The 27,036-nt window shown below is 40.1% G+C and overlaps 1 protein-coding gene across 3 annotated transcripts in view; it reads left to right on the forward strand.

Moving 5' to 3' along the window:
• The window catches only part of TSHZ2 (teashirt zinc finger homeobox 2), a 276,249-nt gene that overhangs the window by 25,157 nt on the left and 224,056 nt on the right, over positions 1-27,036 (forward strand). The window contains exon 1 of one of the 3 annotated variants that reach the window (XM_065566019.1): positions 14,443-14,859. The exons of the other annotated variants lie outside the window; for them this stretch is intronic. The gene's annotated coding sequence lies outside the window, so the exon portion shown is untranslated. Of the gene's footprint in view, positions 1-14,442; positions 14,860-27,036 lie in introns of those variants that run through there. 3 annotated transcript variants of the gene reach the window in all.

A 27,036-nucleotide genomic window follows, 5' to 3' on the forward strand; every position in this document is an offset into this window, starting at 1 on the left:
TGTGCCCATATGTCTTCTTATGCTGAAATTCTTCCTCCGCTTCTGATCTGAAGAAAAATGTGCTTTATGGGAAATAGATAGGTTTTGAGTTCTATGCATTTTTCATCTTTTTGTGGTTGTTGTTGTTGCTTTATTCAATAATTCTTAAATATGCTTGGGATTCTCCAGAACAGAGCCATTAGGTGATTCAGTCCCATGGTAAACATGCCAAAGGATGATTACCGGTATATTTCTGATAAACCCCATATTTTACCTTTATACTTTCCCTTTCATTCCTCAAAAAGCTTTACAAATTGGGTACAAGCAACAACCCTTAGATGCAGCCATTACTGGGGAGAAAGGTGACAGCCAAGCGAAGAACTGGCACAGTGCATACTGCTCAACATGTGTCTGTGTTTGTGTGTTGGAGGGGGTCCACAAGGAAAGCTAGGGCAAACCACTGTTCACATGAAAAATCATCATGGGATCTTCAGTACTAACACAAAGCAGGCATGCAATTGAATTAGGTTGGGGGTTTCAGTGTGTAAAATGTAATGGATGCAAAACTGCAATTTTGTTCTGGGGCCCAAAATGTTGCTTTTCATCAAATTTTGGAGGATTTTTTTTCCCATCAGAACATGCAACAATTCACATGTGATGATGTGACACAAAAATCAAAGATCTTCGTTGTAATGCAATTTCAGATTTAGAACTTCAATATTTTCAAAGTTATTGAGGATTTTGCTTGTTTTTCATTCCAAAATGGTGCATCAAATCTGGGAGCTACTGCCATGGAAAAAAGCTATGGCAAAGCTACGTGCTGGGTGCTTGGTGTGAAGCATGGGGTTGTAAGGAGAGCGGACTGTGCTTAAGAAGATCAAATGGAAAATTATTATTTATGTGGGTGGAATGTGTAATTACCAGGTAGGTATGTGATTTTGTAAATAAATATGTAGAATAATTCAAAACTTTGTGTCTTTTGGGGAACTTTTTGGGGAACCTTTTCTGCAGTGTCAGCCACTTAAGTTCAGACTGCCTGAGCTTCACTTTGACTTTCAAGTTTTAATAAATCCTAAAGTGCAAGCCAAAATTCAGCTGAAATTTCCAAGTTTCACCTTGTTTTGGTGCAAAACCATAAACTGACTCTATGCCCTGGTCTACACTGGGGGAGCGGGGGGTTGATCTAAGTTACGCAACTTCAGCTACGTGAATAGTGTAGCTAAAGTCGACATACATAGATCGACTTACCGTGGTGTCTTCACTGCGGTGAGTTGACTGCTGCCGCTCCCCCATCAACTCTGCCTGCGCCTCTCGCGGCGCAGGAGTACAGGAATCGATGGGAGAGTGCTCGGGGGTCGATTTATCACTTCTAGGGTAGACACGATAAATCGATCCCCACTGGATCGATAGCTGCCCGCCTATCTGGCCGGTAGTGTAGACATGTTGTGTTAGAATGAAGCCCAGGTTCATAAACCTTATAAATCTTCTGACAAATTCAGGCGAATATTTGGTGCTCTTTGTTTCATAACCAAAAGTTTTGCCCTGCTGTATAAGTAGGGATACAAAAAAGCATTACTCTTGCCTTTAAGGCTGATCTCATATGAACTTGATTTAACAAATTAGCTTTAAATACTTTTTTGTAGTTCTCTGAAGGCAGTTGTAACAGAGTGCCTATGGCGAGTAGCAGAGTATAAATATCTAAGGAGAGAGAGGAGAAGAGTTACACCCACAAACACCCAGGTTTTAGCTATACCTTGTGTTCTTCAAAAGGAATCTGAAATAATAAGCCTCCCCCACCCCCCTTTGTGACAGGTGGGACTGTGTTTGTAAGAGGACACAGGTCCCCTTGGAGGGGAAAAGGGAGCAACATAAGCCAAATGTTTTTTGGGCTAAGATGAGGAGGGTGGCATGAATCAGCTCTGTTTAGTTTTTTGCTGGTTTACCCTGAAACTGTGTCCTTTGTCTGAGGCTCCAAATTCACTGTAGAGTAATTATCGTAAAACACGGCTGGTTCAACTGTGGTTTCTTTTTTGTTTTTTAATGGAGATATCCCATCTCCTAGAACTGGAAGGGACTCTGAAAGGTCATCGAGTCCAGCCCCCTGCCTTCACTAGCAGGACCAAGTACTGATTTTGCCCTAGATCCCCAACTGGCCCCCCCTCAAGGATTGAACTCACAATCCTGGGTTTAAGCAGGTCAATGCTCAAACCACTGAGCTATCCCTCCCCCCCTCGTCTTCTTGCCTGTGTGGACACATTATAGCCTGAGGGTCTGCCAAAGTTAAGTCATGGCTCTCTAACATGGGGCCTGATTACCACACTGATTATGATATCCTTGCAGGGATTCCTAAGAATTCTTCTCTTGGGACAAAAGATCTAGTTACAGGGTTGGAAAATCTGGTGTGAATGAGCTCTCCCCATGCATTCTGAATGAAACAATCACTGATTTATTTAAAAAGAAGAACAGGAGTACTTGTGGCACCTTAGAGACTAACAAATTTATTAGAGCATAAGCTTTCGTGGACTACAGCCCACTTCTTCGGATGCATCTGATTTATTTAAATAAAATTTGGTGAAAATTATCTCGTGCATATAGAGATCTTTGTTCGCTGAATTTCCTCCCACAACCTAAATTAGCATGGTTGAGATATGGACTTCCCAGAAAGACAAGGGAATTTTACACTAAAACTGGACAAAACCTAGTGATGCCCTACTGAATGTGGCAGTATTAAGCAGTCAAGAACACCTTGCACTTGTCATATGGCAGGAACCATACCGCACAATTCTGAGCTAGCATTTTTTAAATGTTTCATGGGGGGGCGGAGAAAGAGAGAGAGAGAAAGCGAGAGAGAGAGAGTAGATTTAATGATAAATAATAATGCACTGTCTCCGACATTAAAGGACATCATTGGCTCTCTACTCCCTGGTGTAAATCAATGTAATGTGCGAATCCTTTAAAAGTAACATGGAATTTAAAATGGAAAATATCAGAACCTAGTAGAATTACCGCTAAACTCATCAGTTTATTATCTAGGTGTGCTTAATAGCCTGCTGGCTGATGAAAAATCATTTGCTAACCCCAAGGAATAGTTCATTTTCCAACTCAATCACTCAGCCATGCATTGGCTAGTGCTTTTAAAAAATATACCATATATTACTTCTTTTGTCAAAGTATGGAGATAATTTATAGCAGCAATAACTTCCATTAATACATCTACCAAGTAGTTTAGTTAGAACAGGTAAGACTTGACATGGAATTGCAATGTTAATAGTAGCAAACAAGTTATTAAGTGATGATACAGACTTATTTTAATGTGGTTATTGATTGACAATGGATTCATTCATTTTCATAGTAATTAATAGACTGGTTTGTTTTTCGTGTAAAGGACAAGTCCTGTATATAGATTTGTGGGCTTGAGTCTCAGTATACTAAGTTCCCTTTACACTCCGGCGGTGTCTTTCTATTATATTTGGTATTTCAATAGCACCTATCTTCCTTGGATCTCAAAGGACTTTACAAACAAATCTGGGACCAAGTACTCTTCTCAACTACACTGACAATGGAGTTATTCCAGACTGATGCCAGTGTAACTGATCTGTTCTAATGGAGTTGCTCCAGATTTATAACGGTGTAACCGAAAGCAGTCTTTGTTGTGGCTTTTGTTGCATATAAGTCAGACACTTTGCCACAATATTTCATCATGATATGTAACTAGATCCTTCCATCATGCTTTGAAAATGCACCCCTTAATTGTATTTTGTATCTGTACTCTGCTCTAAGTGTCTTAATTCACAGCTTGTGTGAAGATAGTGACATCACAGGTCCTCTGCCAGCAAAGAAACTCCTGCTTCTTACAGACTTGAGGGTTCATAGAATGGCATTTTTTTAAGAGCAGATCTTTGTTACCAAAACAGTTGGGGGGTTTATTAGGAAACAGTCAAGCACCTTAAATTGGATCCAAAAGATATTTGCTTCTTATCAGTTTGGACAAGTTCTCATGTTCTATGTCTTGAATCTAACTTAGAAGATGATCTTAGACATCTATAGGACTTATACAGAATAGGAAACAGGAGCTCTGGGTGATGGCTCTTGCTAGGCCATAGGTTTACTATGCAGTTTTGCTATGTTTAATTGGTAAGCATTCCACAGTAAACCCTATGCATGCTGAGGATTTTGGGGACCATTTTTTTCAGTTTCTTGACCATGATTACATTTTTTGTAGTTTACATTTTTAGCCACTAAAGAGTGATACATTATAGATGCTCTGAGTATTCACAAGATGAGACAGTGACAAATCTTATGACCGTTAATACTGAAACCCATCAGAGTTCAAGTCCCAGTTGCTGTATTATAGTTTAGTGTATGGGGCTTTTAGGGGGGGTCTCATACAAGTCATCCAGTTGTCAATTTATAAACAAATATGCGATTGAATAAGCTGAATTTAGTGATTGTGAAACCTTCTGAAAATAGTATTGTGGCATCAAGAAAAACGTCTCCTCCTCAAGGATTGCTAATAGGTCACGGATTTACTGCTTCTCACAAACAGCCAGCGTCTTGCAGAAATTTAGCCGGGGTGCACTTTTGTGCTTTATATAAACTTATAGCAAGTGCCTGATCAGAAAAAATTATCCTGAGCTTCCTGAGTTTGTACCGCTTGTGTTAAGTGTCTGTCAGCGTTTCCATTGTGATCTCCCTTTTGAGGGATTTATCATTCAGCTCTAAAAACTGGCTCTAGGCTAGAAATTGGCATACAAGGGAGCAGACTTGGTTCAAAGATATTTTTAAGCTGAAGAACTATGGAAAGAAGAGGGGAGGGGAGGAAAGTCATTTTCTGGCTTCAGAGTCCCCCCCCCCCCTTCTCAATACTATATATCTGAGGTACATTCTATTTGCAAGATATGAGGGGACTTGGGGTTCAAGGCTTCCTGAGAAATCTAGTAAGAAGGTTTTGGGGCACAGTCAGGACTTAAAGTGGTCTGCAAAAAGTGGGGGGTCTATCATAATCTATCACCTAAAGGTATGCTAGATGCTTCATAGAAGACCAAGAAAGATAGGATCCCTGACCCTAAGTGCTTACAATCTATAGTCCTGAAAAAATACCTGTCCTGATGGATCTTTCTGTCCTTGGTGTGTGCGTAGGGTGGTGGTGGGGAGGTCGGTCTTGTTAACTTCAATGGGACTTCACCAGAGTACATGCCCTTGGCAGATTGTGGCCTTCAGGTGATATATGACGTCTGGGGATGGGTGGGTTGGGGGTGGTGGTGGTGATGGGGATGGTGGTGGTACATTATTGTTTGCTTTCCCCAGCGTATGATCAGCTGGGAATGCTCTTTGTTCGTACAACGGACCACAGCCTGCTCCTTCTGAGCCATTGTACACGATCCTGTCAGTAGTCCATGGATGGAAGCGCTCTCAATATGGGCTGACAATCTAGGCCATAATGACTTTGCAGGAGCCCTTCATTTACAATCTATCATCTCAATATTCAGTAGGCTAAGGGTCCCTTGTAATACACATGGACACATTAGAGACCATATTGTCCTCTCCAGTCAATCATACATAAGTTATAAGAGGGCTACATGCATCATTTAAAAAAAGAAACAAACAAAATTACATATTAATATTAAGGGTCTGGACTTAAACGCATACCAGCTGAAGAAATGTGGAGTTAAGTCTTTCATTTACCAAACCTATCCTTGCGATATCTACAGCCACAAGAGAACAGATTAAGCATGGAGTGGGAGCATTAACTCTGCATGTTCTTGCTTTTGAGGGTTTATTATGTAAGGCCCTTAATATTATTTTATCCTAGTCTTTTTATGTTACTAGTTTTAAGTGTCTCTGTGTTTTTATCCAACACTACAGTGTGAGATAATATGCAAGGTGCTTGGTGTTTATGGAGTCTTCAGATTTCCTATTGTGGGTATCCTGTCTGAATACATATACAATTAATTTAGAAAATATCTCTGTGTATTTGGTACCAAACATGTTGATCTTTTCTTTTGAAAATTAATACAGATTTTTTTGTAAAAAAGCAATTACAGAAAACAATGAGGTATGCTACAATTACACACATTTTTTGAAAAAACCTCTGGATATTTGTGTATTGCAGTTATTTTGGTATTAATTAAAATCTCTAGATAAAGAACATAGTTGTGTATCAACTTTGTTAAAGCTGGTATTTCTAGCAATCAGCATTGGTACCTATTGTCTATTGCAATCTATCAAGACTATGTTTCAGACTACAAAATCTTCTAAAAGGAAACAAAGCAGATAGCATGCTTTAGCAGGCTGAAGTCCAACAAATGTCAAATTCTGAACAACATTACTTTGTGTCTCTATTTAACATTAAAGCTGATGGCTTTTTGACAGGTTTATAGCTGACAACTTCCATAGCCAGTCATGCAGCACAATTATGTTTGAGCTAATTTGATGAATCAACTTGATGTTCTATAGTCCCAGTTGGCTTCAATAGCGTATGTGCTCAATTTTCTGCTGGAGGTCAAAAATAAGCTTTGAAATTTGGCTAATCCCATCACATCCGCAGAACGTGTCTGGTGGAATAATCTTTGGACATGCAGTATTGACTTATGCTAGAAATAGGAAGGAAAACGTGGTAATTTCATTAGGTCTATCAGTCATGAACGGAGTAGGCACTGCAATCAGGGGTGTCGTGTCCAGCAATTTACTTATAAGCACTCAAATGCTTTAGTGGTTAGGGAAGGAGGGGACACATTCCTCGAGTGTGGTTCTTGTTCTAAAGGAAATGGGTTTGGTAAGAGCATTAAAAAACTGAGGGAGGGAAATGTTAAGCTTTTCTAAATGGTTCTTTTCCAACATGCTCAAGAAATTACGGTATCCGACTGCAGTCATGTCATTAGCGCTGGTGTTGTATGCCTGGAAAGTCACAGGCCAGGTTGTGTATGTAATTGCCATGTTTGAAATAAAAATTCTAGACAAACTGAAGCCTTTCAAACAGTAACAAAGCCATATTAAATACATATGAGCAGCTAGCACAAACTTTAACAGATTTCTCCAACCAAATTTATTCAGTGTAATGCATCTTTTATTGGGTTTTAAGGACAGGAATTTCAGTTATACTTGACGCTTGCACCCATGGGCACTAACAGTGTTCAGAAGAGGAAATTGAAAGCTTTAGCATTAGCTATGGCCTGACATGGAACAAACCACACAGGGATAGATGGTGCTATGTTCTGACACCCTTCATTGAAGTACAGTCATGGGCACTGAAGGGCCCAGTATTACAGCCCTTGATTGGGCAAAAACTCCATGGAGACCAATGGGCATTTTGTCTCCTTCCAAGCGCCAGTATCAGGCTGTAAATATATTGCTTCCCTTGGAGATAAAGTATTTGCTCCTGCAGGCAAATTATTCCTTTGCAAGAGCTTGGGCACATTTAGGTGACTCTAAATACATCTCTTGTTGGCAGCAGCAATCTCAGTGTTCCGCAGCATTTTGTGATGTGATGGCATTCCATTTTGGAAGATCAAAAGACTGTAATGAGCTAACTAGTGCATTTGTCTGCTACTGCCCTCCATTGTATGTGTTCTGAACAACACAGCAGTATACTGTCACATCCATCTGCTAGCAACTGAATAAGAGATTTGCCTTTATCTCCTGCTATACAGTTCTAGTGCTTTGGAGCTGGAGGATCTCAGAGCTATCCCTATTGCCACTGTGAAGTTTAAAGAACACTGGTGTGTAACATAATGACAGTGATGAAACCCTGGGTGGTAATGGAATTGTTACAAGGCCCAACCCAGGGGCCTGCGAGCAGGATCTCATTCAGAGACACCCGCACCTTTGCATTATTCGTTTTGCTCCCATCTAGTGTATTTATAGTATAGTGAAAGGATAGAATTCAGGCTTCCACTTCTGTTCCCACACCCAGTATAGTCTAGCTTTGTTATATTGCTCCCCTTGAGAGTGTCTGTGGTACAGTGAAAGGGATTAGCTAGCTTTCTGGGTCAGGAAATATTTACCTTGTAAATTACATGTGTCTTCTGGGGGCCTTGGGGTGGGGATTATTTTATGCTTTGGACGCTGATGTAAAATAAAGCAGTGTTCCAAGATGAAACACACAAGTTTCCTGTTTCCCACATGAGGAGAGTGTCATTCACTGTGGGACTTGAATGCTTTGGCATGTTTCCTATTGCTGCGACTGTTTCCTATGAGAAATGCAGAGCTTAAGGAGCTCCATTAAAACCAAGTGATTTAGGGACTGATGCTGTGAGCAGCTGAAACCTTTCAATTCTGAAAGGGCTAAATTCTGCTCTAAAACACGCGTACAAATTTTGTCTCATCCCAAGCTCTAGTATCAGGCTGTAAATGTGTTGCCCTCCCTTGGAGATAAAGTACTTGCTCCTGCAGGCAAATTATTCCTTTGCAGGACCAAATTGAAAATACCTCTATTGACATTAGTAGAATTACTCTGGATTTACACTTGCAGGATCATCCCTAATGGTTCAGGGCCAAATTTTGAAGGACGTAATGTTGCGAACACCCAACTTGCATACACACAACTCAGGATGCTCACACTTAATTCAGGTTAGGCCCAACCCCTTGATGTGTGCAGGTGCACTGGGGATGAGTGGGAAGAGGGTTGTGCACACAAATTGCCAGGCAAGTGTAGAGTTGTACCTTCAAAATTTAACCCTGAGTGATAATCACCCTATTACACCTCCAGGAAAGGTATCTTGCCTAAAGGGTTAACTAAAGGTGACTTCATGGAGAACTTGTCTGAAGAAGCACTGGGTAAATAAATGAGTATGAACTGGACTAGAAAGAAAGTCTTGCTACACAGGGATTTGAATACTCTTCTTCTCTGGCAATACATTCACACTCAGTCCACATCACTGCTCACATAGCTAGAGAGTGAGACTATATTCATGTCATTTCTCCACCTTCCTCTTCCCTCCTCCACCCAGCCCTTGTAACAGACACAAGATACAGCCAAGACAAGTCAAGATCATGGATCTGTGTGTTTATAAGCAGCATGTATTGAAATGCTTGATTGGATAAAAAATAGAAATTCTAGCTTGCTTCACTACTTATACATTCATTCCACTGACAACATTCGTATTTTTTACTGGACGCCAAATAGGGCAGCAAATAGGTCTATATGTCTGGATTTTGTTTGTTATGTGTAATAATTTAGAATACATCAAAGGACAGGACAGGATTACTGAGAAATGTTTTAAGCCCTCCATTCTTAACTTGAATTTGTAACAATTAAAATGATTTACAGGGAAAAGGCTCGTATCTGATAAAAAATTATGCTTGCTCGGAACATTTATACGAACAAGGATAGAGTTTCTAATGAAGATTGCAGATCTGTTTTTCTCCTTAAAAATACAGAACAGTTAAAGCCTTTTTAACTGTCTTCCATCTTGGTGTGTCTAAATATATAATACAAGTCTAGACTCACCTTTGTCTCTTAGTAACAGATTATTCTCTACATATTCCTTCACTGATATTTTTGTGGTCAGTATGTTTTTCTAAGCTTTGCCACTGGGCGATTTTATCTTTGCTTTTTTGATTTGGGTATTTAATTTGATGAAGTAGCTGAAATAATCTGGACTACTTTCGACTGAAGTAGCACTATCATATTTTGGCTGATTGCAGAGTTGGGTATGGATTGCATCAGCACATCTTCAAGGAACCAACTCGGCATCGTTTACTTGCCTCTTGAATTTGACACTGTGCTAACTGGAATGAAGCCAATTGTTAGTAAATTGGGCCCATAGTTCCTGTTGTTCCTATTGAAACAACAGCTGTTTCCATTATAATTTAGGGAACGTCATCCTGTATTGTTGCCAGTCTTCTAACCGTCACAAGTACAAGCACAAAATCTTACAAAATTGGAAGAGGTTGGCTCCATTGACCAGTAGATCTGTTGCTGCATGCACTAAGCATTGTGATCACCATTGGTTTAACACCCTATTTATAACTAAAGAAGGAAATGACATTGTAGCACAAAAATCCCTTGAATCCTAATCATACTACTCTCAAAATGCTTTTGAAATGTCTCTATTCTAGTTCTAGTTGGGGTTTTTTTTCCTATTCATTAGTTCACGGGAAGTTTGAAACCTGTTTTCCAGGTAATCTGATCAAAGTTATGAATCACCCTAAATGAAGAAAGAGGAGCTTTGCTTTTTAATTCATTAGAATCATTTGTGAATTAATAAAAAAAGAAAACGTGAGTCAGGCCCCCAAAAATCATAAATGGCTTGAAAATCATAAAAATTTTTAAATAATACATTTTGAGTTCTTTTTATTTGCCTTCTGCGTTTTAAGCCTTTAGGTTTTTGTTTTCAGGTTTTTCTCCATGATCACGAGGGCTAGACACTTCCTTTTAAGAAAGAAATGAAAGTTTAGATTCTCACATAATCACAGGACTTCAGGAAATGAGCTTTTAAGAAAAACACCAAATTCTCAAGACTAGCGATAAAATCAAGAGAGCTGACAAGACTGAATATGGTCATGTTTGCAAACACAATTTATACCCAGTTCCCTGTTTAATTTCTGTGCAAAGTTATCACAGTTGTTCTGTGATAGGAAGCTGCTTATACAAATAGGTAATTAGGTGTGTTTGTGTGAACAGTTATCCATCTTTCACATGCAGAGTACCAGCATGTGCATTTTGCACATGTAATTGCACACTCAATTTGTTTGAAAATTAGTCCTGTAATATATTTGGAGAAATCTTTTTTTTTTTCAGTTATTGCTTTTGCTGTGTTGTTACCTTCATTTTTACGTTGACTTGTTTGTTTTGGTTTTATATAGTCATTAGTTCAAGGGAAGCACAGTGCTTTTTAGGAACCATGGCCAAGAGTTTAATAAATTATTGGATTCTGGGTGCATTTATTTTTGGGTGCCCATCTGGAGATACTTTAAAAAGAGGCCTGATTTGCAGAGGGTAGGTGCCTGGCCAATTCTGAAAAGCAGGACCCTTTAAGCCATCTAAGGGCAGGTCTACACTACAGCAGGGATCAACGCTCTGAGATCGATCCACCGGCGGTCGACTTAGCGGGTCTAGTAAAGACCCGCCAAGTCGACCGCAGATCGCTCTCCAGTTTACCCCTGTACTCTACCCCCGACAAGAAGAGTAAGGTAAGTCGAAGGGATATTTTCTTCCATCGATCCCCCACAGTGTAGACCCCGTGGTAACTCAACCTAAGGTACGTCAACTCCAGCTATGTTATTTACGTAGCTGGAGTTGCTTAGCCTAGGTTGACTTACTGCGGTAGTGTAGACATAGCCTAAAGTTAAGTAGCCAAAATGGAGGAACTGAGAATCACTAGTCACTTTCAAAAATCATCGCCCGAGTGGTTCTCAAACATAGGCGTGTTCACTGTGTATACAAAAGATCCAGTTCTGCCCAGAATATAACCAAGAGAATTGCCTTCCACCCTAGGTTTTTCCTGCCCCAATAACACTACCTAAAGTCTCTTGTATAATCACTATACTTACAATCCCTATGTTGTAATATATAGCAGATGCTATTTATTTAAAAAGTACTAGGCCTTGTGTCTTTGTCACCTTAAGTCTATGTTTGTGTTATTTAAACAAAGAAAATTTTACAGAAAAAGGTCTAACCCTATCCTCAGATATGGGAGCTCCCTGTAAGTCAAAGAGTGCTGCCTACATATATCTCAGGGCAGAGTTTGGACTTAATCATTCAAAACCCATATGGTAATTCTTAACTTTCCTTTTTGCATATGTAACTAGCAGATGCATCAATGTCTTCAGATTCTTTCCATACCTTCCAAAATATGCACAGTATATGCATCCATTATAGGTCTGGAGATTATATCTGTCAAGACTGGCTGCACGTGGGAGAAACATGATGCTAAAATATGTGGCAAGCATGGGAACTGCATGAACAAGAAGCCCTGTACTTGAACTCATCAAATGATTCTGACACTGGCCAACTGTAAAGCTGATACATCCAGGAAATGCTGTCTCTTGTCCCAAGAAAATCAGATGATACTGGTATTTCATCTGCAGTTGAGTATCTTGCCACTTTTTATCTAAACTACTTTTTATTTGTGGTTTATCAACTCAAAGTATCTTGGAGAGCTACAGAGATAATAAAATAGCTTTGAGGCCACAGAACAGGTCAATTTCTCCTTGACATGTCTTGTAGTTATGTGTATATGTGATATTGACTTCTTTCAGAGACAAAGAATATTCACAGATAAACAAAGTATCAGATGTATAATTTTTTTTTTTTAAGATATCCTCTCTCCTAGAACTGGAAGGGACCTTGAAAGGTCATTGAGTCCAGCCCCCTGCCTTCACTAGCAGGACCAAGTACTGATTTTACCCCACATCCCTAAGTGGCCCTCTCTAGGATTGAACTCACAACTCTGGGTTTAGTAGGCCAATGCTCAAACCACTGAGCTATCCCTCCCCCCAGTAAGGTTGCTATCCCTAAGTGATTTGCCCTAGGCCACACAGGAGATCTGTGGCAGAGCAGGGACATGGACTCAGATCTCCCAGGTACCAGGCTAGTACTCTAAGCACTGGTCCTCCTTGGTTCCCTTGCAGAGTATGACTTGCATACTGGCTAAGATCAGGGACTAGGTAAGATTCCATTTTCTTGCATCTGTGCACAGCTATAATCAGGTAGCGCAGATCCAGACTTCTCAAGACAAAATTAAACAAGATTTTCTGAGTCAGACAAACATGTTTGTTTCATAGTTACTGTATATGCTCCTTTGCTGAAAGGTGTTCAGTATTCCTACGGATATGTGATGTCTCTCCTGGTGCTCCAGAGTGCACTGTATAGATAACATTTTTATGGTATATTTGCAGAGCTGTGTAGGAAAGCTTAGACAGTGCTCACCCATGCTATGCCTGACTTTAGTCAGTCCACTTCTGTTAGCACTAAATTGGCCCACACAAATTTTGTTTAATGTACTGGCGGCCAGACCACATTGTATGTTTTTGGTTACCTTGAGAAAGTCCTCCAAGATCCCTGAAGATCCTTTTCTTTCCTCCTCAGCCACATTTTTCTTGGTTTTAGTTTTTTTCACAGATACACAGACACACTTGCCCCTGAATCCAAAAACCATAGCTAATATTCCCTTGTCCAAAGAGTACATCAGTTCTACTCATCAATCAACTAAAGGGCATTCCAGGCCAGGGGTGGAGCATGTTCATAGATTATAGATTCATAGATTCTAGGGCTGGAAGGGACCTGGAGAGGTCATCGAGTCCAGTCCCCTGCCCTCATGGCAGGACAAAATACAGTCTAGACCATCCCTGATAGACATTTATCTAACCCACTCTTAAATCTCTCCAGAGATGGAGATTCCACAACCTCCCTAGGCAATTTATTCCAGTGTTTAACCACCCTGACAAGAACTTTTTCCTAATGTCCAACCTAGACCCCCTTGCTGCAGTTTAAGCCCATTGCTTCTTGTTCTATCCTTAGAGGCTAAGATGAACAAGTTTTCTCCCTCCTCCTTATGACACCCTTTTAGATACCTGAAAACTGCTATCATGTCCCCTCTCAGGTTTCTCTTTTCCAAACTAAACAAACCCAATTCTTTCAGCCTTTCTTCATAGGTCATGTTCTCTAGATCTTTAATCATTCTTGTTGCTCTTCTCTGTACCCTCTCCAATTTCTCCACATCTTTCTTGAAATGTGGTGCCCAGAACTGGACACAATACTCCAGTTGAGGCCTAACCAGCGCAGAGTAGAGCGGAAGAATGACTTCTCGTGTCTTGCTCACAACACACCTGTTAATGCATCCCAGAATCATGTTTGCTTTTTTTGTTATCTTCATATAATTCCTAACCTCTTGCCAGAACAAGAAGGAAGAAACTAAAACCCAAAAATTGTCTTCCACCAAACAATACAGAGCACATATTGTTAGCCATTGGTCTGGCTGATCTATCAGGGCAAAATATGAGTGGATAACGTTGTGTTTTTGCTGTAAAAGCATATGTGGAACCTATTTGTGTGTTCATATGGAATGTGTTGCATAAGTGTTTCAGGTCTTGCAGTTTCATCTTCCATGTGATGTTGTGTCTGTTCCCAATAGGCACCAAGAGAACACTTCAGGTTGGCTGCTTCTGCATGGAAATATTTGCTTGAAATATATTTGTAAGGTCACTCACAACCGGTGCCTTGAAAATCACACAAAAAAACAGAAAGTTTTCACAACTGAAATTAAGTAGGTCAAGATTCCACCTAGCCTGTTTGGTAACGTGTTCTACAAGCTAATGAGTTTTTGAGAGAAAAACCACATGTAGGAGGTTGCCCGGGTGCGCATACAACCTCATTACAAACCCATGAATAGCAGATATAATCTCTGGGTTTTGTTTTATCTTTACCAAACGATATACTCTTAAAATACCTTACTATACATAGAAACTTTGGGGGATTTTGCCTTAGGTAAAAGTTATTCTATTAATGTAGTTAGTTGCTATGCTGATTACTGAATGTATCCCTTCATCTTAATGAGTAGGAACATGTGCTTTATGTACCTACATAGCATTTGTTTCTTAAAATAAAATAAGAGGGATGGATAAAAGAGACCTGTGGTGTCACAGGATGACTGACCCCTTTAAGAGGGAGCAGAGTCAGTGCACCTGTGATTAGTCAGCTGATCCCAATGGTTTAAAGGGTGGGGGGGTGCAATCTGGGCCTAGAAGAGAGAGATCTGGTGAGTCAGAGCCGGTGAATTGCAAGAAGCAGGAGCAGCAGGAAGTTCTGTGGGAGAGGAGGCAGTAGGAACCTGTTGCGGGGGAAAGGGTTCTCCAGGCAGAAAGCCCTCGATGGTGATGCTTAGTGAACAGAGCATGGAAGAGTCCTGCAGGAAGCCCTGAAGCAGGAAGGACTGAGAGGTAAAAGGTTAAATTCCCTGGAGCTGAAGCCCAGGGTGGGCAGAGGAACTGGTTTTGTTCATTTTGCCTACATTGGGAAAATGAAGTTGCCTGAAAAGAGTGTGGCAGTGGATCCTTTGTGAGCAGGGGAGAAGGCCAGCTTATTACAAACAGTATATATGATATGATGTTCATACTATAATCATTAAGATTTTGGTGTCTATTCTAGTGGTGACTTGTATGTTGGCTATAAATCATTTCCCATGATATACTTTTGGCTGGAAGACGAATGGCCAGATTTAAAAAACCGGCCAGTGGTTTTTGTGCTCATAATTTGCAGATAAATGTACATACAGTAAATTCTTAATGCAACTTAGGCCATCTTAGGTATCTTACGTACCTGATTTCAGGGCACAATCAGGCACTTAGATAGCTGTGTGGCTTAAAGAGTACCTTAATTTCAGGTACAGACCTGAGCCTACAAAACTGCAAGAGCTAGTGAAGCTCAGCTAAAGGCCAAGATGAAAATAAAGTCCAGAATGAAAGCATTCTTGTTGCAAATTGAAAAACACCGTAAACAATTTAGCCAGCATATTGCTCACTCACTACTGAGTTTTCTGCTTTGCTAAATTTAACCTAGTTTGACTCTGGTTCAATACCAGTTGGGGGCCATACAGGTTTATGTAATAAAAAATTAAATGCATTAACAGACTTAACACTGTTAAACGTAACAAAATATAGGGCTCTCACAGAACAATATGTTTATTACAGTTGATGTATTTTAAGGCTATCTAAAGAAACAGACAAAGGTAAAGTTCCCTGGATATCAGGGAGACTGCAGAGAACAAGCTGAAGCCTGGGGTTGCCTGGACACACACAGTTTGCATGTTTGCAAACAAGGCATGAGAAAGTCACATGCATGTCAACGCTTGAATGCATTCGACATATTCTTCTGACACCAGAGCAGAAAAAAGTGAGTGCTTTGTTGCACATCTTATTAGAACTATTACACATTGCAAAGAAAAGAAAACAGAGCATTGGTCAATATTTTTCTTGAATTTATTCCTAGTGATAGAAGCGCTGTCCAGAAAATTCTAGCTATGTTCAGAGTTCTGCGCTATATCATTGTGCTGCTTGGTAAAGTAAATTAATTCATGAAATAACAGACAAGTTTGTTCCTTGAAGCATAGAGTGTTACCAAAGTGGTCAGAGGCCCATTTGAGCATAATTCAAGCCCTTCATGAATAGCCAAAATTTGTGGTGTTTAGGCTCTGAATCCATTTCTCAAGGTGATGCCCCATCTCATTGCTTCAGGGCATCAGAAACAATCCAACCTCCTATAGGGAATACTCTGCATGCTCTTGTAATCTTTTAGCCTCTTGTATCTCAAGAAACTACTTGGGTGGATATTTTGTGGCTGACCATTAGAGGTGGGCAAGTCAATATGAGTGGAGCCAGACTCTTGCAGAATTCCTGACTCTGACTTGGCTGGATATCTATGAATGAGGATGAGCCAATGAAAATATTCTGGCATTTATTCCTGGTGGTCTAGTGACACTATGTATATCATTTCATTAAACATCTTTGTCATATGTGTATATCCAGCTCCTATCGGTTGGTTTTGACTTGCAGAGCACTGCCAGACCATTGGTTCAGTTTAGACTTTAAGCTTTCAAAGTTCTGGCTCCCCTTATGTTCTAACGAAAACATTTTCTGTTGACTTTTTAAAAACTACACACATTTCACGTAAGGTTTTTGTGGCACTCTAAAAATGGTTACCTACCAATTTATCCATGGCTGGGTCCTATTCATTTGCTTGGAATGATGTTAGGAAACTGGAACTTTTAAATAGTGAGCATTGGCCAGAAAGTTCAGTTTCCCCCAACCTGAATACACTCAGGGTAAAATTTCAGTTCTGACTTTGCATGCCTGTTTCCTTTGCCCATGCACCCACATACCTGCAAGTTCCTCTGTTATATACACATGGAAATGTTCTTAATTACCATTGAGGACAATTATCAATTGCAGCCAAGAAATAGACACGTAAAAGGGAAAGCTGGTTGAAAATTTGGCCCTCTGAACTTGTTGGCATATTTTTTGAGAAGTATTTTCTCACCATACTGATCCTTAGCAAACTCTTGTACTCGATACCCAGGATATGAAATTTAGGGCATGAAAAAATAATTTCTTTTAATGATAATTTAGTGTATATTTTCAAGAGAGAATGGTATAGACCTATTTTCCTACCAGGAAAGCTGGTGTATTCTTGAATTGCCGAGTCAGGTGAATTGAGGTTACTAGTAAAACAAATGCTTTAAACCTATGTTAAGCTCCATACAACAGAACAGTGTGGGGTTCAGCTCATTAGCATTTGAGCAAATTTGTTATACTTTTCAGGGCTGTTTTTGGATTGGCCTAAACAGACTAATGCAGTGAATTCCAGATCCTAATGGCACCATTTATCAAGAGTGCACTTTTTAACATAATGCATAAACCTTTCTCATATGGTAGTTTTACTGTGCATTTAATTCTATTGCAGTTTGGTGCTTGAGGCAGAGGAAATGAAGAATCTTCTAGGAAAAGGCTCTTAGATTAATCAATAAACCAACAAATAAGTGGGGGGGAGGGGGAGAAGGGGGTTCAGAACATAGCTACTGAAGGCATTCAGTCTTTGTGGCTTTGGAGATGAAGTGCTTGTTTCTACCAAATTTGGCTTCTATACTAAAAGTAAAGTACAAAATATTGTTTTGGCGTGAACTAGTTTGAGGGATGTAGAGTTAAATTATCTATCTTTGTATTTTATGGTCCTCCTTACCCTAAGAGCTGAGCATCTTGTACCCTACCACTTTAAAAAAAAATGACATAGGATCTAATTTTCCCTGTAGGGAGGTTACTTAGATTGTAAGCTCTTTGGGGCAGAGATCATCCTTTTATTTTGTTTGTATTGCATCTAGCACAATGGGGTTCTGGTCCATGACTAAGGCTCTTAATGTCCACAATAATATATATAATAAATAACATAATGTCTCATATTTTATATCTACTTTGTGCAATTATACTACACCTATCACCATGGTACCCGAGACTCTTTCTCTTCTAAGGATTGAAATCAACTTACTACCACAAGGGTCCTCAAAAAGCTAAGTTGTTCAGGCTTATGCTTCAGCCTGAGGTGGCAGGGCTGGGAGCCCCAGGCTTCAGCCCCACACAGTGGGGCTTCAGTTTTCTGGCCTGGGTCCCAGCAAGTCTAATACTGTCTCTGCTTGGTGGCCCCCCTAAACCTGCTTGTGTCCCCCCAGGAGACTCCAGGCCCCTGGTTGAGAACCAGTGATCTTTTCTATCCCCCTGTGCTGACGCAGGAATACATTTGTCTAGACCATCCCTGGATGACAGCTGTCCAACTTGTTCTTAAAACCAAACCTGTGCAGCATTGGGTCATAATAATGTTTCTCCTCCCGTAGTATTCATTTTATCCCCAAGCCTGTTCATTGTCCAAAATTATATCTTTGAAGTAATCAGTACTCACAATTCCCCCTGCACCCCTTCCTGGAACTTATTATATATACTGTACTTTGGCAAGGCCTATGGACAGCAGCGAGACTGTAGTAAATCAAATAATCTTTAGAATCTGACATGAATTGACATGAGCCAAGTATTGCAGAGTTAAAGCTTAAACCAGAGCTGAAGTAAACTATTCTCCCTGCTGGAGAGCTCAGATTTACAAGAGTCCTTTGCAATCACTTTGTACCTCATGTGATTTTCTCTTTCTTTTCTTTTCTTTTCTTTTCTTTTCTTTTCTTTTCTTTTCTTTTCTTTTCTTTTAAAAAAGAAAGAGACAAGAGAGCTATTAAAATGTATGCGGAGAATCCATATTAGCAACAATGCATAAAGGTGCACTAAAGATAGGTGGCTGAAAGTTACAAAGTTTAGAAATGGAATTGTGACATTTACAAATGATGAAACAAGTTGAAATTTGGTTTTCTTGCATTTTTAAGTGAACTTGAAAATGGCTCCATTTTGCCCCCTGGCTTCTCCACAAAGATAATTGTGTTTTGCAAAAATGGCTTAAATAAGTAAGGTGGCTTTGTCTCTCGCTGTGGCCCAAATGATTCAGAGTGAGAGAGAGCATAAGCATGCTCTATACCAGTGTTTCTCAAACTTGAGACGCCGCTTGTTTAGGGAAAGCCCCTGGCGGGCCGGGCTGGTTTGTTTAACCTGCCGCGTCCACAGGTCCAGCCAATCGCGGCTCCCACTGGCCGCGGTTCACCGCTCTAGGCCAATAGGAGCTGCTGGAAGCGGCGTGGGTCAAGGGACATACTGGCTGCCGCTTCCAGCAGCTTCCATTGGCCTGGAGCAGCGAACCACGGCCACTGGGAGCCGCGATCGGCCGGACCTGTGGACGTGGCAGGTACACAAACCGGCCTGGGGCTTTCCCTGTAGCAGCGGCTGAACAAGTTTGGAAAACACTGCTCTATACCATAGTTGTGAGAGCACTCACTCAGGATGTGGGAGACCCAGAATCTAATACCCTGCCCTCCCCTCAGGCAGAGGGGTGACTTGAACCAGGTGTCTCCCACATTCCTGGGGCGTGCCCTAACCACTGGGCTAAAAGTTACAAAGGAAATAGTCTTCCTTCTTCCTGGCCTCTCAGGGTATGTCTACACAGCAATTAAACACCCACAGCTGGCCTGAGTCAACTGACTCTGGCTCAGAGGGTCTGGGCTAAGGGATTGTTTAATTGTGTTGTAGACATTCAGGCTTAAGCTGCAGCCCAGGCTTGAGGACACTGTGAGGTGGGAGGGTTCCAGAGCTTGGGCTGCAGCCTGAGCCCGAATGTCTACACTGCAATTAAACAGCCCCAGGGGCCAGCCACAGACATACCCTCACTAACAGTCTAGGTGCTTACTATCAAGAGAGGGTTTACAGCTGAGAATCCCATGCAGAGAGAGGTGCCACCCTGCAGACTGGATTGAGGCGCCAGACTCCGAGACAAGGGCAGAGCTTAGCACACACCCCTTTAGCTTGGCATTGGCTCATTTAGGCAGCTTCCTGCCTAGCATGTTGGCATTTGTGAATCTCAGTCTAAGGCTACGTTTACAGTATAGGCGCTGCAACACTATAGTGTACACACTGCCTACATCAACAGAGGGTTTTTTTTCCCATCAATGTAAGTAATCCACCTCCTCATGTAGTGGTAGGTAGGTAGACAGAAGAATTTTCCCATCAACCTAGTCAAGTTTACACCACGAATCAGGTTGGCTTAACTACAGGCATTCAAGGATGTGAATTTTCCACACTCTGAATGAAGTAGCTAGGTCAATCTAAATTTTAAGTGTAGACCAGGCCTAAGGTGCCTATCTCTCCCCATTCATTGCATGGAAGCTTCTACATATATTTTATGGAAATATGTTTATGAGTGTGAATATGATGTAACTGGAATATACTTTATGCAAAAGGTCTCTTGTAAGGTATCAAAACAAAGGTTATAACCTACTGAATATATTTCTCCTATTTGTGTGCATGTATCATTCTTGTATCTGAAACTAGAAATATGAAGTATAACTCGGAGGTCCTATTGTAATTATGCAAAGTGTGGGCCATTAATGGTGGTTTAGAATCTTGATGGATCCCATTGACTAGGACAATTGGTTGTAAATTGTTTATTTACCCGCAAACCTTCCTGTGTACGTGTGGGCCAACCCAGGAAGAATGAAGACTGGGGGTTATACAGTGACCATGTCACATGATACTGGAATCCATCTTAATCCTTGTACGTGTGCCAAAGCTATAAAAGGGGGTGGAGCAGGACAAAGAGGGTTGCCAGTCATGAGCAAATCCCTGTTTTCCACCTGAGATTCTGCTAGAACTAACAAGAACTGTACTGGGGAAAGGATTGGGTCCAGACTGGGAAGGAGTCTAGTCTGTGAAAGAAGCTTATTGGAACATCTCTGAGGGTGAGATATTACCTGTAATCAGTTTCTTAGTGTATTAGCCTTAGACTTGCGTGTTTTTGCTTTATTTTGCTTGGTGATGTACTTTGTTCTGTCTGTTATTACTTGAAACCACTTAAATCCTACTTTTTATACTTAATAAAATCACTTTTGTATATTAATAAAACCAGAGTAAGTGATTAATACCTGGGGGCGCAGAGAGTCGTGCATATATCTCTATCAGTGTTATTGAGGGCGGATAATTTATGAATTTACCCTGTATTAGCTTTATACAGAGTAAAACAGATTTATTTGGGGTTTGGATCCAATTGGGAACTGGGTGTCTGGGTGCTGGAGATAGGTGACTTGCTGAGCAGTTTTTGGTTAAAGTCTGAAGCTTTGGGGGCGTGGACCAGACCCGGGGTCTGTGTTGCAGCAGGCTAGCATGTCTGACTCAACAAGACAGGGTTCTGGAAGTCCCAATCTGGCAGGGAAAATGGGCTCAGAGGTAATTTCAGCACATCAGGTGACAGTCCCAAGGGGGTCTTTGTGACCGAACCTGTCACAGTGCCTAACTCCAGATTTGTGAATCATAGTGATTTTCAGGTGCCTAAAAGTTAGGCATTGTGTTGCTCAGTGTCACAATACCTAACTCCTTTTGTGCATTCGGGCCTTAACCTCTCCACCCTCCTCTGTAATGTGGAATAATATATAAATAAAGCTAATTGATCAGTTTACAGAAAATGTTAATGAATAATTGTGCACTGCTTTGAAAAAATAAAGATCTATAAGTGCTGAGTATTATTAGTTTACTGTATACATACACAGGAAATGGCAAAATAAAGAGCTAGAAAGGAATGGTAGCTTCTAACATAAATACAATGGACCTGATTTTTGAACAGGTTAGGTACACAAAATGTATGTATAATTGTGCTCCTAGTTTGTGTGCACAATTATTATGAATGCAGGTCCAAATGAAATTATTTGAATAAATAAACTAATTGAATGAATTAAATAAATAATTTTTCATAAGAAAATAACATAAAAGAAGCATTAATTATCTGTACACAGAGCTGCCCAATCTGCGTGTGGAATTGTGGTGACTGTGCACTCAATGGCATGTCTAACTGGCTTAAAAATCAGACTCAAACAATCTCATAACCCTATAATCCCCAAATATAAGCAACTGACATGCATTTTATGTTCCAGTGTATTAGAAGTGGAAGCATCAGTTGTTTTTAAATAGAAATACAGCAAATTACTGTATCTGAATCTCAGTCACTTAGCTCCAAACCAAGCTCAGACAAATTATGGCTTATCTGAATGTCTTCAGATAAAATTTTGGAGAGGATTAACTGTGATATTCTTTGTTCTCTATACTTTAGAGCACTTATGCCGAGGGGGGGGGGGCGGAGGACTGACAACATGGGCAGGGTTTCATGATAATAAATGTAGTAACAGCTTTAGAGGAGGAAAAACAGCTGCCCATGAGCAAAGTTAGAGTAAGACTTGGAGTTTCTTAACTTATTGCTGGGTGTGGATTCTTCATCTCTGCACACATGTTGTAGGAAGGGAGAGGCAGCAAGACAGAGGGAATGCTAGCACTGTAGTGCATGGTGAATAAGAATGACCCCAAATTCTTTAACTTAACTTGAAAAAAACATAACTTCCATAATTTCATTGATTTTTCTAATCTATGAAACTGTGATTACCCACTTCCCTCCAAAAACGTATTCAAAATTATGTATTTGGATTTGTTCAGGGTTTTGTAACATTCAAGGCTAATATACTGGCTTTGGGTAGCATTAATGTCTGGAACCTTCATAAAAGGGGGGAACTTAGTTTGCCAAGTTTTGGATGCCTTAAAATAAAAAGCAAAAACGAAACAAAAGTAGTGAAATAATTGATTATCCACATATGGGGCCACGTTTTAGCTGGTAGAAATTGGTAAGCTGTATCCATTTACACCAGCATAGACTATAGCGTGTGATTTCTTCTGTTTTGTTTTTTTTAAATGCTTTTTCAAATGCTATTTTTAACAAATTCCAGGCATAACCCCCCAAACCCAAACAGCAATTTTATCACATTTTACTCCTAACAATGCAATGCAAATGAAAAGAAGTCATAATACTCTGTAGAATAATACATTAATCATCATCAGTCGTCATTCAGTGCACTACGTTCTTTCCATGCCATGCAAACTATGAACAGATATCCTCATGAGAAGGATAAATATCTTATCTCATAGTTCACCCAGCTTGGAATACATAATGGGTTGCACTGTGGTTATGTGTTATTTATCATCTTGTGCATGGGACAAGAGGCATGTGATCGATGTCTTTTAAACCACAAGAGAGTTATGGAAATGTTTCCCCCTGAAGTGTTGTGGAATAAGGATGTTAGAAGTCCATGTGACCTGAAGATTTTCACTGTAGTTAATGAGTTACTTCATTATTTTTCCTTAAGGATAATTAAATTGGAAACCACACTCTATGCTATAGCTTATTTCATATAGTTCAAATTTGATTGGTAGATTACAAAATATTTTAAAAAATAAGTCTGATAAATATTAATTAAAATAGATTGCACATATAATTGATTACATACCCTGTCACCACCTCCACAGCAAAAGCATAATCCTGCGAGGTGTTGGTGTCTCTTGCAAGATGCTCAGCAATCTCCTCTAATGGTTAGTACACCTCGCTGAATCAACCCCTGTGTGAATCGATAGGATCTGCAGCAATTTGGGGGGGAAATACTTCTGTGGAGTCCCATGGGAATAGTAGTTTAGATGTTTCATGGGCCAGGATCTCTAAGGGACCATATCTCCCAGGATGCACTGCGACCATGTGACTCCCATCATGCACTGTGACATATCATGGTGCATCATGAGAGCTGTAGTTAGAGCCCAATCAAAAGAGGAGAATGGGGACACAAGGCACCCAAACTATAAACTCCATGAAGCACCAATGCCAGTGTTTCTAAAAGTTTTGGGGTTACAGCCAGACATTCATTTTTTTTCAATTTTTCACCAAAAACTTGGAATTTTCCATGCATTATTTTCATTTTTGGTGAAATTTTCCCTGTGCTGATGGTGAGGGGAAATTCTGACCAGATCTAATTCTCACTATGCCCAGATTCCCACCATGCAACTCAATACCCACACCATACCTCTCTTACCACCAGTCAAGTGACTTCCTAACCTTTCCTCCTTCTAAACTGGAAACTCTAATGGGGACCAGAATGTCCAACGGACCAGGACAGTAGAATAGCCCTGAACTATCCTTAACCTCACTGGCCTAATCAAGCTATCAACTGCAAATAGATCCCCTTCGTACCACACAATTCCCAGCTCCTCCCATGGGGTGAGTTGAGGGTAGGAAGTTACTGTAACTCGCATCCCCTACTCCTGGCAATGTGCCATTGAGGCCAAGGTGGTAGAATAGGGCTTTAAAAGGGGGGGAAATCAAGGAGAATATGCCCATGGTGATGCCTTCTCCACTTCACAATAATGTATTGCAAAAAAAGGGCGGGGGAGCCAATGGGACATGTGCTCCTAAATCATTTAGGCACTTTTGAAAATCCCATCCCTGGAGGAAATCTTCCTCCCAATATTCTAATAACATCATTTAAATTTGAATCATTTTATCTATCTCATAAATATCTCATACATGTGTGCATGTTTTGTATGCGGACATACAAAATATACTTTATCCTGCATTATAATGTTTATACCATATCCAATTTTCTATACATCTCTCTCTGAAACAATATGTGCTGTACTTATGTCATTTATTGCTATTTGTTTCTGTATGTGGGTTCCTCTCAAAGTGCTGCTCTTATAGTGTAGCTCCAGGGCATCCTTGCATACAGTTATGATACATAAAAGAACTGAAAAACACCACTTAAACTGCAGCACCTCATCTGCTCCCACTGTTTGTTTGTATTTTTCTTTCTGTTGAACTTCATATTCCTTTCATTTGGCAGCATAACATGATCCTACTATAAAGAAATCTAGCACAATTAAGAGTGAGTCATTCTATTCCAGTAAAATTCTCATGGGATTAAGTGGGAACTCTTCTTAGCTGAGAACCACACGACTCGATCCAAAGCCATTTGTGCAATCACAGGTTAGCTTTATTAGCTAGATTTTATGAGGGTTTAGAAAGGCCTGGCCATTTAGCCTGATGTTGGGCCAAATCTTAAAGTCCTTCCTTATTTCTTATTCACTGAGGATCAGATTCTGATACCCTCTTACGCACACTGAGAAGCACCTGGCTCTTTAAGGGAACGTCTACACTGCAAAAAGAAGACCTGCAATAGTCAGTCTCAGAGCCTGACTCTCACCAAGCTCCAGCCTGAGCCCAAACATCTTCACTGCTACTTTGAGCCTTGTAGCATGAGCCTGAGTCATTTGACCTGGGATCTGACACTCACTGTCATGGGTCTCTTTTTTTCCCCACCCCACCCCAGTGTATCCATACATGAAGTAATCCCTTTGGGCCTCCATTGGTGTAAATGGGTGTACAGCAGTTACATTGGTGAAACTACACCCATTTACACCAGTTGGCGATCTAACCCACTGAGTTTGATAGAATAACCTGTGTTGTAAACATGAGTAAGGACACCACAACTATCTCTGATTACTCAGGGAAAAATTCTCCTTGACTTCAATGAGAACTGTGCGTGAGTAGGCTCTTCAGAATTTCACCTTTGTATATATTTTTTAACTCTCCTTGTAGCTCATTTGCAGTGATTTTTTTTTCTGTTCTTTATGCTGCAGCAGTCATCCATCGGGTTGTGGTTACTCCCTGGTGGCTTGCAGAGAACAATAACACAGGTGAAAAAATGTCCAGTCATATATTTCAGTCGTTTGACTTACTCGTCCATCTCTCTGGCATATACCTTTACCTGCTTGTTTATTTACATGTTAATGTGTAATTATTTCTGGATCTACATGTTTAGCAGGACATGGAAATAAGAGAATAATCTGTGGATAGTGGAAGTATATCATTTTGATTTACAGCCTAACATTTAAATGTTTTGAGGTCAGACCTCTGAGAAAATAATTCACAACTGGATATATAGCTTCTACATACTGTACATTTATTGCCAACAAGTACAACACAGATTGTTTTTTACGCACCTGCTTTTATTGCTTATGTTAGATGCTGTTGCAGGATAGTTCACATAAACATTTATATAGGTTTTAGAAAACAGTTGTTACTGAGGAAGAAGCTTTTTCTGTTTACACAAATTCAGAACAAAGACACGGTGCCGGAGCTTCCTGTAATTGACATGTGGGCGTGTTTTTTTTCAAGTCACTGACTGGAAGAAGTGAGTGTCTGAGATTTATTCCTGACAGGACTTAAATTACTGGTAGCCTGACACATTTGTGAACAATTACTAGACACTGAGGTGTTTAAAGTAATGGGTACTGTTTGCTCAAGGGATGGGGAAGTTTCAAAACCATTAAAACAAAACAATTTTCCATTTGATTAGTAAAAAGCAAATGCATACATTTATTTTACTAAAAGGCACATACAGATTTGACTCCTTTAAATAATTTTTTCCCCCTTCACATTCATGTGCTTAAAAATTCCCTTGTTTGCATTAAGCTTCTAAACATGAGGTATAACCACAAGTCATCTGAGCTTGTAGTCAGTTATTAGAATGTGCCTTTTCTGAGCTGGTAGTGTCCCAAAAGGTGAATTCACTAGAGATTTCTTAATTAGAAAAGGGTCTTATTTTTAAGTTGCCCCCCAAAAATTTCAAAGCAGCAATTTTCATCTTCCCTTTTCATTTTCAGTTTGGAATTATGTACGTAAAGTGATCTAAAGATTATCAACCCATTTGTTTCAGTTTAAGCTGTAGCAAATATTTAAGGAAAATACACCGTTTCTTCATCTGCTTAATTAAACACAATTATTTATTTATTTATGACTCTTAAGGGTAAATGTTACATTTATTTGCTGCATTTACATTCATTATTGATACACACTGACTCGTTCCAATCCCTCTTTTTAGGAGCTGGTTCTAGGAAGTATACACCCTACCATACTCTTTTTGGCTGACCTATGAGGGACAAAACCTTTTTAATCATCACCTGAGTGATTCTTACCATGATAAGGAAATGTATTATTGCCCTTGATTGCAAGAGATTTTTAGGAAGCATCCTGAAAACACAATGAACCAAGTCTGCATGCTTTCATCCATTTTCCCTCATTAATCATGATCTGTTACTGTACAGCTACTGTTTTTGCAATTC

The sequence above is a fragment of the Chrysemys picta genome, chromosome 13 (genome assembly GCF_011386835.1).
Source record: "Chrysemys picta bellii isolate R12L10 chromosome 13, ASM1138683v2, whole genome shotgun sequence".
NCBI lineage: Eukaryota > Metazoa > Chordata > Testudines > Emydidae > Chrysemys > Chrysemys picta.